Raw genomic sequence first — 19,292 nt, forward strand, 5'->3', positions numbered from 1 at the left:
ACAGTGAGCATATATTTAATGAGCTGAAAAGCAGTTCATGCAAAAACACAGAAAGAATTTTTAATATTAATTAATCTTAAACAGTATATATGTTTAATGTTCTATAGTCTTTTAAAATATAAATATTAGTCCTTTTTCCCAAAATCTATACAATAGAACAGTGACCATATTAAAGAAAGAATGAAAGGAAGGTAGGGAAGGAAGGAGGTAAGGAGGGAGGGAAGGAAAAATGGGAGGAAGAAAGAAAGACAATAGAAGGAAGGAAAAAAGGAAGAAGGGAGAGAAGGAAGGGAGAAAGAAAGAAAAAGAAAGAGAGAGGAAGAAAATAAATTGGTACACACTTGTCAGAGTCTTCCCCTGATGAGTTTGGAGAAGCATTCTTGGAAATGTGTTGAATGCTCCAATGTTGCAATCTATGGGACACTTAAATAGTACATATGGATAGCAAAATGAGCCTTCTTTACCTTCATTATAACCTCACTTGTACTAAAAGGTACGGAAAGGAAACCGAGAGTTTCCCTGTGGGATTGAGCCCCAGTAGCTCACCATGGTACCCTGCTTGATGATACCCCCTTTCTTTGCTTCCTTCCCTCCCCTGTATCACGTCTTCACTTATCTACTGTTGTTTCTGGGGATTACCTTTTAAAACAATCACTTGTAGTCATACCCTTGTTTCAGAGTCACCTTCTGGCAGAATTCAACCTAAGACAACTTTAGTACATTTTTGTCTATTTTTTAATAGTCTCTGAAGATTTTCTTTTCCCAAACAGCCCAATTAATGTGCAAGCATAAGTGTGATGTTTGCAATCAAATAGTCTTCCGGAGCAATGACAGGCTAGAAACGATGGTCGTTTATATGATTTGATAATGTCACTAAAAGTACGTATGAGGACACATCAACTCCACCCCTCCTTGTCAAGGCCACTCTTTTATGAGCTGGGACCACTGATACTTGACAGTGCAAATGACCGTTTTGAGCAAAACTTATTCTCATTTTGTTAGCATATTTACGTCATGGTGGAAGTAGGGGCCTGATGGAAAAGTAAGGTGGGGGGGCAGGTGGGTGAGTCCCACCCACAAGGAGAGGAAAGCAGCTGGTGGGAGGTCATAGGTTTCCAGTTGGTGGATCCAGATGTCAGGATCTGATCACCACAGAGGGAGAGGATTCAAGAGGACATGCATGCTATCATTTCTCACGTTGACTATTTTGTAACCTTCTCGGGTTTTGCTCATCATAATTAAGAAGCTCTTAACAAAAACAGGCTTGTGGACTGGTTTTTGGAATCAGTGGGGAAGGAGGAAACTAAGCAAAGTGTCCTCCCTGTAGCTAGACAGGGTGAGAGAAGAGACTTCTAGAGATGCAGAGGATGGGGACAACAATGAAAAGAGGAACACAGGCCTGTGTGCCTGGGGCCTGTGACAGAGAGAAGATGGCAGTGTGGGAAACTTGTCTGGGTGGGAGAAGGGAACTGGAGGCTGAGCAGCGGAAAAGCCCATCTTCTCACTCCCACCCACACGTCTTCCCAATTTGTAACATCTTTGCAACCCTATTTATCCTACCTCCCAAATATGTTGAGTTAAAGCATTGATTATGTATTAAACTGGTGATAAAAAAATAGTCTGCTTCTGCACCACTTTTGAAATCCTAATTATGACCAAAGTTATGAAAAAATTACTGTGTAGAATAACTTTCATTTTAAAGATCTCAAAACAGCAAATGGTGTTTTAGTGAAAGAAGCTGTACATTGCAGTGACAGAAGGGAATGGCCACGGTGTCCTTGTATAATTTTCACCTGAAACAAACTTGTTTATAATAATTATGGGATGAGGGAGGAACAAAACATAACTCCCACAAACAAAAGGATTTTGTTAGGGAAAATAGTTACCTTGAATAAAATGAGCCTGCGTGGTGAGTCTGCTTTCTTATGAGACTGTTAAAAGCAGAAAATAAAATGAAATATTGAACGTGAAGGCAATAGTATAACATGACTTGTCTTGAAAAATGCTGCTGTCAACCCAAGCATTTGGCAAGGAAGCCTGAGCGTAGCATTAATTTAGCAAGATTCTAGCAAAATTCTTTAAAGTATCAGACACCATTTTTTCAAAACTTGCCTTTACACTAGAAATGCACTGACTTCTCAGCTTATTAAAACCTGTATCCCTAAAGACTCTCAGAGTCATCTGAGCCTCTGTTGAGAAATTTTGCAGCTATCATCAATAGGCATGATACGCAATATATGTTTTCTCTACTGTCACAACAGAGAGGGCCTTGATGTGAGCATTTTCCAGTACTTTCCAGATGCTGCCCCAGTCTCACGAGAACCCTAGGAAGTGTTGTGGGGCCTGTTGTAATTGTGTGGGCTGCCCTTAAATCGGGACTTGAGGCAAATTTTGATGAAGGGCTCAGCTTGGCTTCAATTACACCATCAAAAGTAAAGGTCAAGAGGGACTGCCCCACAAAGGGAAAGAAGACGAGAGAGATGCTCTGTGCACCAGTGGCTATGAACTCATTCACTCATTCATTCATTCATTCATTCATTTCTTCACTCCTTCAGAACACCTACTGTGTTCTAGGCAGATGGTTCCCACAGATATTTAGATAAAGTTTATATTGAGCACTCCTGATGCTTTCTCACAATTTTCTTTCATATTATAATCTTCACAACTTCCCTCTATTTGGTAGGTGAGAAAATTGAGACTGGACGATGTCTCCATTGGCTAACTTGCTCTGCATTGTACAATATGCTCAGGATTTCGGATACCATGAGGAGTAAAAGGTTATTTGACCTTTTGCTAATTTTGTTGTTTCAACTGTGTGGAAAGTCATCTTTCAAGAAGAGAAAACCCTATGTAATACAAAATTTATACAATTATTTCATGCTGCCAGAAATTCAGTATAGGTTCCATAGTATTTGTTTCAACTTCAGGAATCAGATTATGTTCCTAAGATAGCGACTTTTTTTAGACCAAGCTCTTTAGGATTTTCAATGCTTCTTTTCTTTCTTGGGGAAAGATGTTAGTTGTTTCTCTAGGCAGCAGCTCACTGATTGGAGAGGGCCTCTGTGTAACCAGAAAAGATTGTCGTTTTAATAGATCGAATGTCTTTGTCTTCTGGGGATGAAGTGGTGGTAAGAGCAGCTGTCTAGAAAGACTTTGCTTCTGGGAAGGAGTAGCATGAAGTTCATATCATTTCTTTGCAGTTGACGCTCTTAGGAGAAAAAACTTCCTCCAGAACTTTTCAACCTTGTCCATTGGCCATGGTACACATAGAGACTAATATGTGTATAGCACCCTGCAGGGAAAAGAGGAGAACTGCTCATGGTAGAGGCTACCAGCTTGGGGTTTCTGCCAACTGAGATCCCATCTAATGTCTTTGAAGTCTGAGATGTTCAGGAATTTGACCCCCTGCAATACTTTTGAGCTACACTGCATACCAGGTGTGAGGTCCTGATTGTCTGACTTCAGGATTCTCATGAAAAGCAAAGCAATATGTTATGTCTGCTTATTGGATCATTCATACTCCAATTTATTTAGTCAATGCAACCAACATTTATTAAACACATACTAAGTGCTGGATTTCATACTAGGTGCTGAGGCTACAAGATGATGATCCACAGGCAGTGCTCTCAAGAGCGTGGCAATTCATTGGTGGAGACAGACAGAAATACAAATGCAATGTGGCTGTGTAATGGATGTAGGTGTGTGGTACAATGACAAATACAAGACAGAGCACTTAATGAAGGAAATGCTCTTTAGTGGAGGTCATACAATGAGGCTTGGGGCACATTTTCTGATTCTGAAAAGATAAGCTGGCTGTGCCAGTTTGAATGTCTTATGTCCCTCAAACGCCATTATCTTTGATGCAATCTTGTGGGGCAGACGTTTTAGTGCTGATTGGATTGGAATTCTTTAAGTGTTTCCAAGAAGATGTGCCCCACCCAACTGTGTGGGTGATGACTCTAGTTGGATAATTTCCATGGAGGCATGGCCCCACCCATTCAGAGTGGGCCTTGATTAGTGGAGGCATATAAATGAGATCACAAACCTAAGGAACTCAGTGCAGCTGTGAGTGACATTTTGAAGAGGAGCTATAGCCAAGAGGGACACTTTGAAGAAAGCACAGGAGCTGCAGATGAGAGACAGTTTGAAGATGACCGTTGAAAGCAGACTCTTGCTCCAGAGAAGCTAAAAGAGGACAAATATCCCAAGGCAACTAAGAATGACATTTTTGAGGAACTGCAGCCTGGAGAGGTACATCCTGGAAGAAAGCCATTTTGAAACCAGAACTTTGGAGCAGATGCCAGCCACGTGCCTTCCCAGCTAAAAGAGGTTTTCTGGACACCATTGGCCATCCTCCAGTGAAGGTACCCGATTGCTTATGTGTTACCTTGGACACTTTATGGCCTTAAGACTGTAACTGTGTAACCAAATAACCTCCCCTTTATAAAAGCCCATCCGTCTCTGGTGTTTTGCATTCTGGCAGCATTAGCAAACTAGAACACTGGCCTAGTGTAGGGAGTCTTCTGTGGATACATGCTGGATAACTCGTACCTACAGAATATTTTTCAGCCATCCCTGTGCTGATTCCCTTCTAGATAGATGTTCATTCAACAAATCCCATGCATGCATTCCATTCCAGGAATTGTATTAGGCATTGAAAGTGTACAGTGTGAGTACCGTGGAGGGTATTCACAATTTCATAGTAGAGGCAGACAATAAACAAAGAGCTGTGGTGCAGTGTGCAGCTAAATGCCACCAGCCCTGTTATGGTCAAGGTATTCTCAAAAGGAGGGGTCATTAAATCTGAATGTTCCCCACATAACTGGTGTGTGCTAACTAACCAGTGGTTTTGGCTTTTCTGCCTGCCCTGGGAAAGGGTTTGGTAATAGCAAGCTGAATTACAGACAGGCAGCTCCCTTCAAACCCTTCCCTGAAACCACCCTTTCAACTCTTACCAAACAGTAGCTGCTCATTAGCACTAACTCATGGGATGGGCCTCATTGCATTCCTTCTCTCCTTAAAAGAAACTGGTCTCCAGAGTCAGAAGCCAGTGGACCCCTCGGCTATGTACCTGTGTCTCAGCACACAATCAGATCATTTACCTTGTAAAAACAAGGACCATGGGGACTTACCTTTTGCCCTTTTCTTAGCACTTGGAGGCATGCTGCGTATTCACAGACTTTTCATATACACATGTCTCTATATGCACACATGCACATATATACATGCACATTATTCATTTTTTCCCTGTTTTGCTTGTCAGCCATATTTATCAACCTCTACCATATGCCAGATGCTGTATTAAATAATAAGTGTTTAAAGATGACAAAAATGAAGTCCTGGCTGCCCTTCTAGAGTTTGCAACCAAGTGGAGAAGACAGGTAATTCAACAAGCAATCACAATACAGCATGTGGGGCATCTGAAAAAATGACCTTAAAGATAACAGGAAAATGTTCCTGCTTTTTACATATAGTATTTTAAAGTATCTTACCATACTTTTGCATTTTAGCAAATTAATTAGAACAAAGGATACATTATAATGTAAAGAATTTATAAGTAAATGCATAAGTAAAGAATTGTGTGTTTTAAATGTGACTTGTCAGAGGTATCCCAAATAGACCGTATGGTAGAACGATTTCAATAAATAATTGTAAAACTAAATGTGCCCCAAATCTGAAGTGACATCTTTTCTTCTTGCATCATATCTCACCGAACTATCATGAAAATTGATGGATTTTATCATGGAATTCACAAAGGCAGGTGCCTTTGATAACATGGGCTCCGCCCCAAAGAAGGGAACTGAAAAGTTGACAATTAGCCTTGTGCATACCCTGAGAGGCAGAGGAGGTACGGGTAAAGAGTTCAAAAGAATTCTCCATGGGGTGCTAGGAACCTATTAAAAATGTTTGAAAAAAATAGATACAAGGAGGAACTGGCAAGTGTCACAGTCTCCCAGATGAATTCTATTCAACTTCATCCGCTGGCTTCAGCTATTTTATTTCCCCTCCATACCTGTCAAGGTTTTTGCCCACAGCACCTTAACGATAATGCTGAACTCTGACAGTGATTGTTTCATTTACTATATTCTGATACCCAAAGAGTGGGAAAGATGGTATTTATGGTAAACATTCTGGTTTGCTATTATAGAAGATACAATCTACCCAGTAAGGCAGTGAAACGCATTATTTAAAAAAATGTTCTCTATACAATGCTAATTGCTGCATCTAAAAAGTCTTGTTTCCAATCTTTATCATTTCATAATGTATAATGCTGACTATGGCAGCAAGAGAATTGTGTATGACTTCTCCTGGACAAAGCCCCAAGAATCGATGTGATTCTCAATTCAGGATGCATTCATCTGTGAAAGGTGGAAGAAAGAAATACAACATGTATTTTCCTTCTTCCTTCCTAGGTCCATTTTCTTCCATTTCTATACACACTCCATTTTCCAGCAAGGATTGTTGTATTTCAAAGCATGAAAAAGGAAATCTTAGTTCTCGGTCCACATGATTGCCTGCTTTACTTCCAAAGCTTTCCTTGTATTTTTCTGTAATATCTAAATAGAAACCGTTCATTCAAATCTTATTCAACTTCCTAGAAATAAAATATGAAAGTGGGTGAGAGCTACAGGGCTCTCTGCTATCCAATGCAAATTTATGCAAATTTCTTCATATTAGAATCATTGTCTGGTTGTCATCCTCACACGGGGCACATCAAAGCCATATGACCTGATTTTGCACCTGCTGTTTAATTAAATTTACAAGGCAGACACACTCTCTACTCCCCGTGATATACAGATCCGTTTTTACAACCACAGCTTCTAATTTACAAGGTATTTGACTGCTGAGTTTCGCCATCAATAGCTGCCCAACTGCTCTTTGTTACACTGAGAATAAAAAATGAAGAAATGACCATCATTTGAGCAGATGGATTAACAGATATTAAAAGTAATTTCACTCTTCCCTCCAACCCTCAAATTTTTTTGTTATAACAAAGCAAAGGAAGATATGAATTGGGGTATTTAACTCCACCTGAAATAGCATTTTTGCTTCTGTTGATTTCCCCTAATATTTACGAAAAGGACAAATTTTAAGCTTTTGGGCAGTTTGATGCTTCCAGTTAATTTATATGTGGGGGAATAAAAAGAAGTAAAAAATATAGCAAGGTCAGTATGGTTTAAGAAAAGGTCAAAGTTCTAGGCTTTCATAAGCTTGACAGTTTTCTGCAAGCCATTTATTGCATGAGAATAACGTGCTGTGAAATTCTCCCTCTGCTTCTATCCACAAGGAATTTTTGGTCTTTAAATTGTACGTAATCTCTACATAATGGTGGAAGAAAACAGTAAAGCCGGTCTCTCACTGTTTTATGTTAGGTTATTATTTTTTCTTGGAGCAACATGATGTTTTTCAGTTTCTTAAGCTCTGGTGCATGGACATAGCGTTGATTTCCCTGTGAGATGGCTCCAAAAGAAAAACCAAGGGAAATATTTTAAATAAAGTCTAGAGCAGATTAAAAAAAAAAAAAATTCTTTGTCTTTCTCTACTAAATCACCCAGCCTAAGGATTTACACAGAAGAATAAAGCCTTTCAGTTATTTGAGAAGAAAAAGTTAATCAAAATAATAGTTTTTGCTTAATTTCATCCATATGTTCTGAAATCTTGAAGGTCCTCAGAAAACATGATTTTTTATGAAATATATTAAACATGTTACCTTGAGATTAAGCAGAGTGAACTTTCAGAGTATTCACCAATAGGTGGCACCACACATACACTGAACCAAATAACACAGCAGACAAGTTTGGAACAAATCACATAAATTAAAGCCTTGAGCTGCAACTTACTGTGAGACATATGGGTTGAGTCCTATGCCTGCCCAAGAATAACTTTGAAGAAAATTTTGTTTTCTGGCAATACAGATGCTAACACACCACAGAACCTTTAAAAAGAATAAATATGTAGATGGTTCATAGCTTTCAGAATAATTTAACCTTCCCCCCAAAGTTAAGATAGCATCCCAAGAATAAAAATATTATAAGCTCTGCTTTTCTGCTTTGGGGAAAAAAAGTCAATTTTGTGGCTGTGATACACTCAAGAACTGCTTGTCAATTATGATTTATCTATTAACATTTTATTCTTTCAGCATCACATATAGAGGCAAAACATTGAATGTGTCTCAAAATGAGCTAACCCTTGACGAATAAATAATATTTAAACACCGAGCTCTATGTAAGAAAATGTAGCTGCTTAAATTTAGAATACTTTGCTTCTTTGTTCTGTGATATGAACTGTATTCCAAGCGTTCCCTTTTGAAAATCAAATATACTCCATCCAAAATTCTGTATTCTATAGTGCGAGAGCCTGCTCATCAAAGAGATAAGGTGGCGAGCAGCTTCTGGAAAACAGGCTTTGTGGAGCATCAGATTTTAACTAAAAGATGAAGCTATAGCATTAAGATAATTGCCACCTAAAATATAAGTAAACCTTCCAACTAAAACTTAGAAGGTTTTATTTAAATAATGACATTTTCAAAAAGCCTTTGAATCAGCATGTTTGTTGAATCTGACCCTACAGTAGCTGTTCTTGATAAGCTCAGATGAGGGTGGATGCTTAGAGGATTGCAAATACAACATCCGTAGCAGTTCATAAAAGGATGATTACTAATATCAATGTCAGTTTGCCCCAACTAATACAACTCTTCTGCAGTGGGAAAGCTCCTAGAAGGGACTTAAGATAAAATAAATCTTACACATATTTCTTTGTTGCTTAAGAAAAGGTAGAGAAGGGCAGTGAAATTGGTTTTCTTATTTATCTCTAAAGCCAATAACATTAGTGCATTTAACTGCCCTGAAAATGTACTCAAAATCTGTACAGACTGCATAAGACCATGTCTAATGTCTTGGTATATAAACAAATAATTTTCCTGAAGAGAAACACATGTAAATGTGATTGATGACACGTAATCAAACTATTGTAGTTTTTTGTTGTTTTTATTCCAATATCTTCCCATATGCAAATGGTAAAAGGGAAGACAAATCCAAATGCCTGTTATAACAGGTTTGATGCGGATCATGAATTACTGATTATATGTAGGTATTTGTTTTACAATTAGGAAAAGTCACAAAAAAAATCTTTAAACCCAAATCCCAAAGTGGGGATATCTAATATAAATCAGTTGGCATTTAACTATGTGATTTTCATCTCCTTAACAACATGTAACATAACTTGTTCAAGTTTCTACTCCTTATAAAGGACCGTTAAATGTTCATTGTTGTTGCTGTTGTAATTTTATTTCTATTTATTTATTATGTTTTGAATGATTTAAAGAAATGATGTGACCTCTAGGTGCTGATCACCGTGGTGGGATTTTAGGAAGAACAGACATGGAAAACATGGTCCTTTTTTCTTATGGAATTAATTGTCTATTTAGGTAGATAAGACATGTATGATTGTGATAAAGTAAAATACCCAAAATAAAATATCCTTATCCTCTCTGTTTCTCAATTTTCTCATTTGAAGTGAGGTTGAAAAATATCTTCTTTACCAAAGTTGGGAAGGTTAGATGAGATAAGCTTTCCAAGGACTTGGCACACGGCAGGCCTCCCTAGGAGCTCAACTGGATTCGACATTTGCCACGTGTAGGGACAGTGCCAGATGTTTTATGTACATTATCTCCCTTTTTAATAATCATCAAGATGATCCTACTAGGGGCTACATTTTAGCTCCATTTTACAGATGAGCATATGGGAGTCCCTTTCTATGTTTTCTTTTTTTTTTTTTTTTTTTTTCTTAATAAAGTAAATGTTAGTTTTATTAGGAATGCTCACTAGCTCTCTTATCTCTTAGGAATCCACGTGCCTTTCCATCGCCGACAAGGCCCTGCACAGTGGCCCAGCTTCATTCCTCACTATTTTTCCCTTGCAATCTGTATTCCAGCCAAGGGGAATATATCCACAGCCCAGCTCTTACATGCCAGGCCCTCTCACACTTTCAGAACATGCTCTTCTTCAGGATAGAGCTCTCTTTCATCCATCCTTTTGCATCTTGACTTAGTACAGATAAGTAATCACTCTGTGGCTGAGGATCAGGAGGCAAGGAATTTAGATTCAGTGCATTCAAGTATTATTGATCATCTATGCCAGATATGGTGCAGGGCTCTTTACTAAACATCTCTCCCCATCCACCCCACCCCCCCCCCCATTAGAACACCCTAGAATATTGCTTGGCTAGTATTATTATCCCCTTTGACAAAATAGAAAACTGGCTCAGAAAGGTTAGGTAGATTTTCAAAGTTTGCAATATTTAGCATCTGGGAGAGCCAGTGATCAAGCCCCATTGTTCTGATATGAGATGAATGCATGCCCCTCAGTGATAGAGAGGTCTTTTCCATAAAGCCTCACTTGAGAAACTCTTCCTGGACATTTCCCTGCACAGTGTCTTGCTTTATGTCAATCAGTGGCCAATCCTTGGACATTGGGAGCATCCTACACAGTGTGGTCCACTAAGAAATCTAAGACATGCTCCTTGAAGAAGTCCATGGTCTCTATGTGTACATACACATAGAGGTAATTAAGAAATCTATGCCATGTATTTTAAAAAACAAATACAGTCTAATAACATGCAACAGTTGGCATTGGTGAGGGGTTACCAGGTGCCAAACTCTGTGATAAACCCTATAAAGACTTGGGATTTACCACATGAGTTTATTGTGAGGATGAATTGAAATAATGTACGCAAACTGAATAGAACTGTGCCAGGCAGCCAGTAAACGTATCATTATTATTATCATCATTTTCTCATTTAGTCCTCAGAAGAATCCTATAAAAGATGAGTATTGATCCCTCCATTTTACAGATTGAACTGAAATTGAGGAAATATAAGTAACTTGCCCATGGTCACACAGCTAAGAAGTGGGGAAGCTACAATTGGAACCTATTTCTGTCTAGTTCTAAAGTCTAGGATGTGATCAGATGGATGTGATCCCTGTCATGGTCACCTTGTCCATTGAGGCTATAGCAACATCTTCCTTGGTTATGTACTTCTTGGTGCTATTTTGTTTGGTTTGTAGCCTTGTGATCTCTTCCAAAACAAGAACTGGGCTATGGAATAGGTGCCAACTTTTCCTGATAAGCCTTTGCTTCATGGTGGTTAGACTACCCCATTCTTGAGCAAACCTCAAAATCAGTGAGTGATTTTGTTTTAGCTGAAAGCTTGCTGATAAACCCTCCCAGATGTCTAATTTTATATCCAAAGGAATAAAGTTACAGTTCATCTGTTTCCCATCCTTAGTATAGAGACGAATCTGGCCAATATTCTCACTTGCACAAAGCATTAAGATATTGTAACTGGCACAGTGTCAGAACTCTTCAATCCCTCGTTACCTGGCTGGGGTGTGAGGCCATCTTCCCTTTCAATTTTTGATGGCTCTCCTTGCTCTCAGCCAAAGGTTTAGGTTCTGACTGTGCAAGGACTTGTTTTTCACAATCAGAGCTAGTTCCAACATTTTGGAGGTGTCTTTTGGAAAATCATCCTTCCCATTTTTGTTTTTACCCTGGATATGGTTGAGGCTATCAGCAAGGCCTTGAGGATTCTCACACATTCCACAATAAGGTAATACTGAATCATTGATAAAGGTGCAGAAACCACACTGCCAGCCTGTTCCAAGAAGTGACAGCGTGGGTGACTAGGGCTTGGCCTCTCGGACACCGCCCAAGAGCGGAGGTTTGGATTGTCTGAACGAGGATGGTTTCTCATCTGGGGAACCGCAGCAGCCATGGGTGGTGACCAACTTCACTACTTTAGCTTCAGGTTCAAAATTACTTTCCTAATCAGTGATATCTCTTGCTGCTATTTTTGTAGGATCTGATGCCTCTACAGTATTTTTCTCTGGGAATATTCTTGATTCATCACAAGGTCACCAACTGTCTTTTCTTGGGTTGTGCTAAAAAGAGTGATTGAATATCATGCTGTTTTTCTTTTTTAAAGTGAGTGAACAAAATTTCATTCTTGAGCTCTTCAGAACTTTCACGTGGTATCCAAGCTTCAGCAAATTTCAAGAAATCCCATTTTTCCTGATCACTTTTCTCAACCTGAAGTTGTTCCTTCCTACCATCCCAGGTGCTCCCTGTAACCTGAGCCTTGTGATTCAACATTCCCCACATAAGGGTGTCTAGAATTCCGTTTGCAATGAGGTAGTGAGTATTCACAGGGCTGCACTGCCCAATTTGTTGCCCACGGTCTTCTGCTGTTTTATATGTCCAGGGTCCCAGTACAATTCAGCAAATACAGCATGAGTGGCAGCAGTAAATGTCAAACCCTAACCAGCAGCTGAATGCTTAGGATAGCCACACGAGTATCAGGATCCTTTTGAAATTGATTAACGAGATGTATTCTTTCTGAAGATGGAGCATTTCTATCTACCCAGGTCTTGTTTTCTATGACTGCTTCTGTGCAAGCTTGCATCACTCTCAAATGGTGAGCAAAAACCAGACATTTAAGTGAATCATTCTGAAGCATCATCTTAATATAATCCTTTACAGCACTGGCCTAGGCAATAGCAGTTAGTTTAAATATGCGAGTAATCAACCCCATGACTTGTAAACAGTAGCTACTAGTCTCAGTGGCATCTGAATTGGTAGTTCTTATTAATTTCTCCCCCTCTTCTAGACTTGTATTTAGTTTCCTGGCTGCTGCTAAAGGAATATCAAACGGAATACACTGTCTGATTTTAGGGGGCAGCTGGGTTAAAACTTCATTCTTTAATCTTCTATTCGTTATGTAACTAGTCAAGATTTGATGCTCCTCTACAACCCCACTGAGGTCTTTTACCAAAATATCTGATATGAGAATTACAGTATCTTTTGGCGTAATCAGTCCATGTTCCAAATTTTTGTGGCAAGGGAGCTTCAATTTGCATGAAAATCTCTTCGGGCCTTCCCAAAGCTGGAGTTCCTGTTAAAGAATGGCTCGTGTGGCTTTCTGTACTAATGGAAATAAAATGCCACGGGTGGCATTTCTGGATTTCATGTAGTGTGATTCATCTACTCTAACTACTTTGAAGTTCTGATCATTCAAGGCATCTATCAAAGTCTTTGCATCTGTAGTTAAAAGACCATAACCCTGAATTGTCACTGGCTGGTCAATACTCTCCCAGCATCGGTTTTACTCTGAATAACATTGATTTCTTCTGGACCCAGCTCTGGGATTCATTTCTCTATTTCTTCTGTCCAAGGGCACCTCGAGATGAAGGGATCACTATTAAAAGAGGCCATTCTTCTTTACAGAAGTAAGTGATTGCAACTGTTGGATTGTTCTTTCTAGTCCCATTTGATCAGCCACCACACACCAAGACTGCTTTTCTTTCTCTTGACTAAGCCACCAAGAGAAATAATGAAATATTTCTCAGTGGAAAGTGATTAAACTAGAGGAAGGGGTAGCAACAGACAGCAAGGAATTTAACAAAGGATTAGGAATACTGAATCTTTATATAATTTTCTTTATTGTAGTTGCTAGGGTATTAGAATAGCTAGAACCAAAGAACTGAAATGGTGGAACTGTAACACACAGCATCCTTTGAAATTTGTTCTACAGCTACTTGTTAAATTGAAATTTGAAAGCTATCACTTTCATATATATGTTATATTTCACCATAAGGTAATAACTGAAATGATGGTACTGTAAATCATAATGACTTTGGAAATGTCCTATATAATTATTTGTTAAAGCATACTTTGAAAGATTTTACCTTTTTGTATATATGTTATATTTTACAATAAGGAAATAACTGAAACTGTGAAACTGTTACCCATAATATTCTTTGAAATTTGCTCTCTACTTGCTAAATTGCACTTGGAAAGTTATCACTTCTATGTATAGATGTTATATATTTTACAATAAAAAATATGGTAGAAAAATAAAGTCTATGAAGAAGGAAGAGAGGGCTTCTGTGAAGCTGGGTGTGCAAGGGAGGCTTTGCAGGGCTGGAGGGTCCAAGTCGAGCTGTGAAGAGGGACAAGGATTTTCAGCGGCCTCACTGGGGGGTCATGACAAGGGAGAGCAGGATGAATGGAGGGAGGCAGGTGCTAGGGTACCCCACATGGAAACAACTTTCTTCATAGGTCCCCGGATTACCAAGATTTTTATTTTTACATTGATTTCAAATGCAAAAGCTTTCCTGCTAGTCCCGTCTTGACAATTTTCTAGATATCTCTGGAGTCCATCATTATATGTACTAATTTAAAGATTGAATAGATATAAAACACCTGCTATTTTTATCTAAATCTCACCCATACAGGAGAAGTGATATAACCCACTAAAATGTGAACGCTAATTGACATCCTTTTGTCTAGATTCCTGTTGTTAGTGGCCCTATAGTCCTGAAGTTCTTTTGATACCTGTGAATCCTGGTCTTCTCTACAAAGGGAACTTAACGCTCGCCAGCTGCATCTCACACACTCACATGTGTACACACAGAGGCACACACACTCCCTCGGGGTCTGATGAGAGTCACTGTCTACTCCAGAAAAGCAAATTCTGGATATAGTAATTACACCGGTAGGTTTAGGGCCCAATCTGGCTTAAATGATCAGGCTTGTCTTTGGAGCAAAGCAATCTTGAAAAAGAATAAGGGCAGAGGCAGGGCACGGTCTCACCACCATTCAATCACCATCCCACAATGGAAAGTCACCTACAACATTACCCGTCAGCTTGGAGTCCCCTTTGCAAACAACTCTGTGAAGGTGTCAGCATACAGGGTCACTCTCAGGCAGTGCTGGTTCAGGGGACAGGGCAGCACCTAATGGGAAAAGCAAAGAGGACGAGGTGGCATGTTTGCAGTCCATTAACGAGGAAGGGATGAGCCAGTGGAGGACACAGGGAAGAGGAAAAATCCGGTCATCAGTCAAGGTTGCAGAAGGTGTGGGAGCAGGCATATGTGTAGCCATGAAATCTGAAACACCAGCTATCAGAAACATGGAATACCAACACCAATCAACACAGGAAGGCAAACCAGAGAGGATGTCCAGTGACTGGGAAGGGCTGAGCTTCCTTTTTCCCTCCTCCCCTGCTTAATTCATCTTCTGTGCTTAAATTGAAGACTTGTTGAAATGAAATAACTTGAAGTTCAAGAAAATATGATGCAATGGGGAGGAAAACAATGTTAACACATAGATACATATACACATGCACAAACATTTATTTATTAATTTTCATTTATTTATACAAAGCATTATGATCTGGTATTTGGTATGAGGACAATAAAAAGAAGACCTCTTGATTTAAGCCAGAAAAACTGACTATAAACTCTTGTTGTGTTTTTAACTGACTAAGCAAGTCACTGGAACACTCTAACATTCTATTGCCTCAACTGTAAAATCGGACAATAGTTAACCATCCTATTTCTTAAGGTCTTTGACAATCCATTGAGGTGATAACTATGAAAGTGCTTTGAAACCTGTAGCATGGGGCACAAACACGTGTGATTATGAAAAGTCCATCACAGATTCCATCCAAATGTGCTAAATCATTGGAAGGGACAGACGGAATTTGGCATAATAGTTTCTCAAATAATGCTCTACTGAGAGGATGTTACAGTGATTCCTGGTAAGTTTATATTTGTTTTTTCAAAGAGGGACCAACTCAAGCTAGCTGGCTAGGAGTTTTTTCAGAAGCAGGAATGTGGTCATCATTCCACAGAAGGATGTAGGGGCTGTAGACAGTCATGGAGTGGGGAGTTTTCCTGCTTACAAAGGACTGGCCAGTGGTGACTACCTCCCTTAGAAGGGAAAAGTGAGAGCTTTGTACACTCCTTTGTGAGCTGGAAATAGGCAGTCTCCCAACCAGCCACTGTACCGGGATCAGAATCCCCGAGAGCAATCACCACCCCAAGGTATGGTTTAGAAGTGACTCTTCTATCATCAGTACCAGGGTCTACCCTGGAAGATAAAGATTAGATGTTTTTACCCTTAGGATTTTCCTGGCTGCCTAATCCTCTCCCCTCACATCTTCTTTTCCTCTCTTCGGTGTGGATGTGAGGTAGAGTGAATGACAGGCAATGGCTGGAGCCCTAGATACAAATCTCTGTTCCATTCTTTACTTAGGAGCCCATAAAATAGAGTTCAATGTTTTGAGTTTGTTTCTTCATATCTAAACCAGATAACATCTACATCATGGGTGTGTTATGAAGAGTGAATCAGATACAAATAAGTCCACAGTCCAGGGGTTGACAAATAATGGATGCTCTCTAAAGTTTTTCTCCCATACTGTTAAGCTCCTTTGAGAGAAAGGGCAATGCCATATGCATTTTTATATACTGCTCCCTTCTATACCAGGTCTTTGCTAATACTAGATGCCTAACACATCTGTATTAAATACTAGAGTTAATTTCCCTAAGAAAGCAGCTTCTGGCTGCTTCCCCTTCATAGAACAACGGACTCTAGAAAAGATTGTCCAATCTCTGGTTAAAGGATGTTTCTCTTGGGCTGTATGATGGACTCATGAATACAGGTTTTTGGGGGTCATACAACTGAGTTCAACTATCAGCCCTTCTTCTCAGTAGTTGTATAACATGAAAAATTGTGTCTATGACCCACAGTTACCAGGGGTATATGGCATAACGTATTAAATGTTTAGCGTAATGGGTGACATAAAGTAAGTGCTCAATAAATGTGGGCTATTTCTTTTTTATTTCTCTTATTTGTCATTCAGCATGTGTCAACCCATTTTACTTGCTGACAGAGGGAAAGCCCCATGGCAGCCAATGATAAGCGACCTGCCCCCAAACCCCCACCCCAGCCCACCTATTTGCTCAAAACTGTCTTGGGCATTTTGATACCAGAAAGCTCCAGGACAGACAGCCCTTGGTGAGTCCAGGGGCTTGAGTATTCAGAAGCCCACTGCAATATATATCGATCAATAAACCACTCTCTGCCTGGGTGTCTCTAAAGCATCATGTTGGCCAATCACAAGAAACCATAAATCTCCCTGTACACATAAACAATACAATTTCACTGAAAAGAAACAAGAAATCTTGCCAGTTTGATGTTTAGTTTCAACATAGCCATGTGTGTTCAGACAGAAACTCAAGATCCCAAGCTGTACAATCCCAGCAAGGAAGAATTCCACTGAAGTCTTCTGGGGCTACTACATTTTTCATGGCCATATTTTTCTGTACATTATAATGGCAGCTACCCCTTCTCCTAATTTTCCCCCAAATTTAGCCCCAAAGCCTTGCTACAAAATCTTCTTAACGCTAATGGTGAGGTCTATGTCTGCTAAAATTTTGCAGTAGAAAGTGATGTCATTTCTCACCAAGAATATAGGCTCGGGAAGTGTGGTAGATTGAATTTTGTACTCCAGCATAGACATGTTCTCAATCTTAATATGCATTTCATTGAGTGTGAACCCACTGTAAATAAGAACTTTGGTGATGTTATGTTTAGTTGTGATGTGGCCCAGCTGAAGGTGGGTCTTAATTCAAATTACTAGAGACCATATAAAAAGAACTGGAAAGTCACAGACGTGATAAAGGAGAGGACATCACCATGTGATGGAAGGCAGGAATTCAACCCAAGGAACCCCAGGGGTTGCTGACAGCCAGCAGCAGAATGCTGCACACTCCCAGAAGAAAGCATGGCCTCCCTGATGCCTTGTTTTTGGACTTCTAGCTTCTCAAAATCATGAGCCAATAACTCCCCATTGTTTAAGCCAATCCATTTTTTGGCATTTGCCAAAGCAGCCTGACAAACTACGATAGGAGGCAACAAGACTTTGTATAGAATTTAGATGCCACAATGGAGCTGCTGAGCGAGAGCCCATTAGGGTCTTTAGATGACCTGTATATAGTTTTACCACTGTGACAGGATCAGAAGCCAAGTCAAAACTTTGCTGGTTAAATTGATTCAGGGACCTCCGTGGATGAGGCAGGCTCAGGAGTATTAAAGAAACTGCTAGAATATAATAGTAAACAACTTACAGTCAGTGTTGGGAACTCTATTCCTGATTAAACCTTAAGAAAGATCCTAACCTGGACCATTCTCCAGCCAGAGAAAGATTTCCAGGTGGGACTGTTACATCCTGAACCGTAGCTGTCCTGTCGTTGATCAGGGCTGTTACTGAGAGCAAATTCTCCCCTGGCTTGCTGGAGGTCCAAAAGATTTTTTTGTGTGTGTGAACTGGGATTGAAGAAGGCAGGTATAAAATAGTTTGGTTCATTAAGCCTTACACAAAACTTTCTGAAACAAAAACCTACTACATGCCAAACATATTCTATGGGGTTTGCAAAAACTATACAAATATCTACATTTGAACAATATAGCTGGGATATGCATGTAAAATCATTAAAATGATGGAAGGCAGGATGGGGTGTCTATAAAATGAAAATTATACAACTATCGTAAAATAGAGTTCAGAGGAAGAAGAGAGAGCACCGCAGCCAGTATAACCAGTGAAGGGTTTACAGGAGTGGGACATCTGAGTAAAGTCCTAATAAGGGTGGGATTTGAAGGAAAAATTCCTCGAAGGGCCATGGCAGGGTCCTCTGCTTGCCTTTTCTGAATCCTGTGGAGCTGAAAGAGGTGAGCTGGGCTTTGCGCTGATCTCTCCGGAGCTGCCTCATTTCCAATTGCAAGTGCTTGAAGATTAAGCTAATGAGCTTTCCTGCTGTTGGTAGTGGGGAGCCAATGCCTGCACTCTGGCACCCAGCCCTGGTTATTTTTCTTTTAAATAAAGAAACAGGCTGTCTACCATCAGGTGGAGACCTGGGTGCCTCGCACAGCCTCAGGTTGGAGAACATCTTTGCCTCAAGTGACAGATGGCCCCATCACACTTCATCTCCCAGACCTCTGGCCTCGGTGGTTCTGCACATATGACACTCTAGCTGTGTCTCCTTCATCATCCATTCCCATTAATGTGTGAGAGGACTCGGTCCATGCAGCTGTCAGTCCAGCTTCAGAGAGGAGCCGTAGGAACAAAATAATACCACTCGGATGCCTCGATGACCTGTTTTCTTTTTCTCTCAGACAATACTTGGGTAAAAATTCCTCGTTTTGAATTCACAATTGATTAGGATGTTTTGAATTGACCGTGCAATGCCATTTCTCAAAAGCCCTGCTCCTTCTTTGGATTTCTGGCACAATGTATATTGACTTAACAGTCTCAGCAAAGCACTACTTTGTTTTTGTTGAAATGCTACTAAATTTGAAGGAGGTGTGTTTGTGGGTGAGTGTAGGTTTTGAAGAAAAACATTTCCTATTTTTGCACGATTCGGTATGTCAGGTTTTTATTCACCATTATGTTGT

The 19,292-nt window shown here is 39.8% G+C and overlaps 1 pseudogene; it reads right to left on the reverse strand.

The window, feature by feature from the left end:
• Nucleotides 1-10,952: 10,952 nt before the first annotated feature.
• LOC119516494 overlaps nt 10,953-19,292 on the reverse strand; it is a 70,463-nt pseudogene continuing 62,123 nt past the window's right edge.

Source organism: Choloepus didactylus, chromosome 20 (assembly GCF_015220235.1).
Source record: "Choloepus didactylus isolate mChoDid1 chromosome 20, mChoDid1.pri, whole genome shotgun sequence".
In the NCBI taxonomy this organism is placed as follows: domain Eukaryota; kingdom Metazoa; phylum Chordata; class Mammalia; order Pilosa; family Megalonychidae; genus Choloepus; species Choloepus didactylus.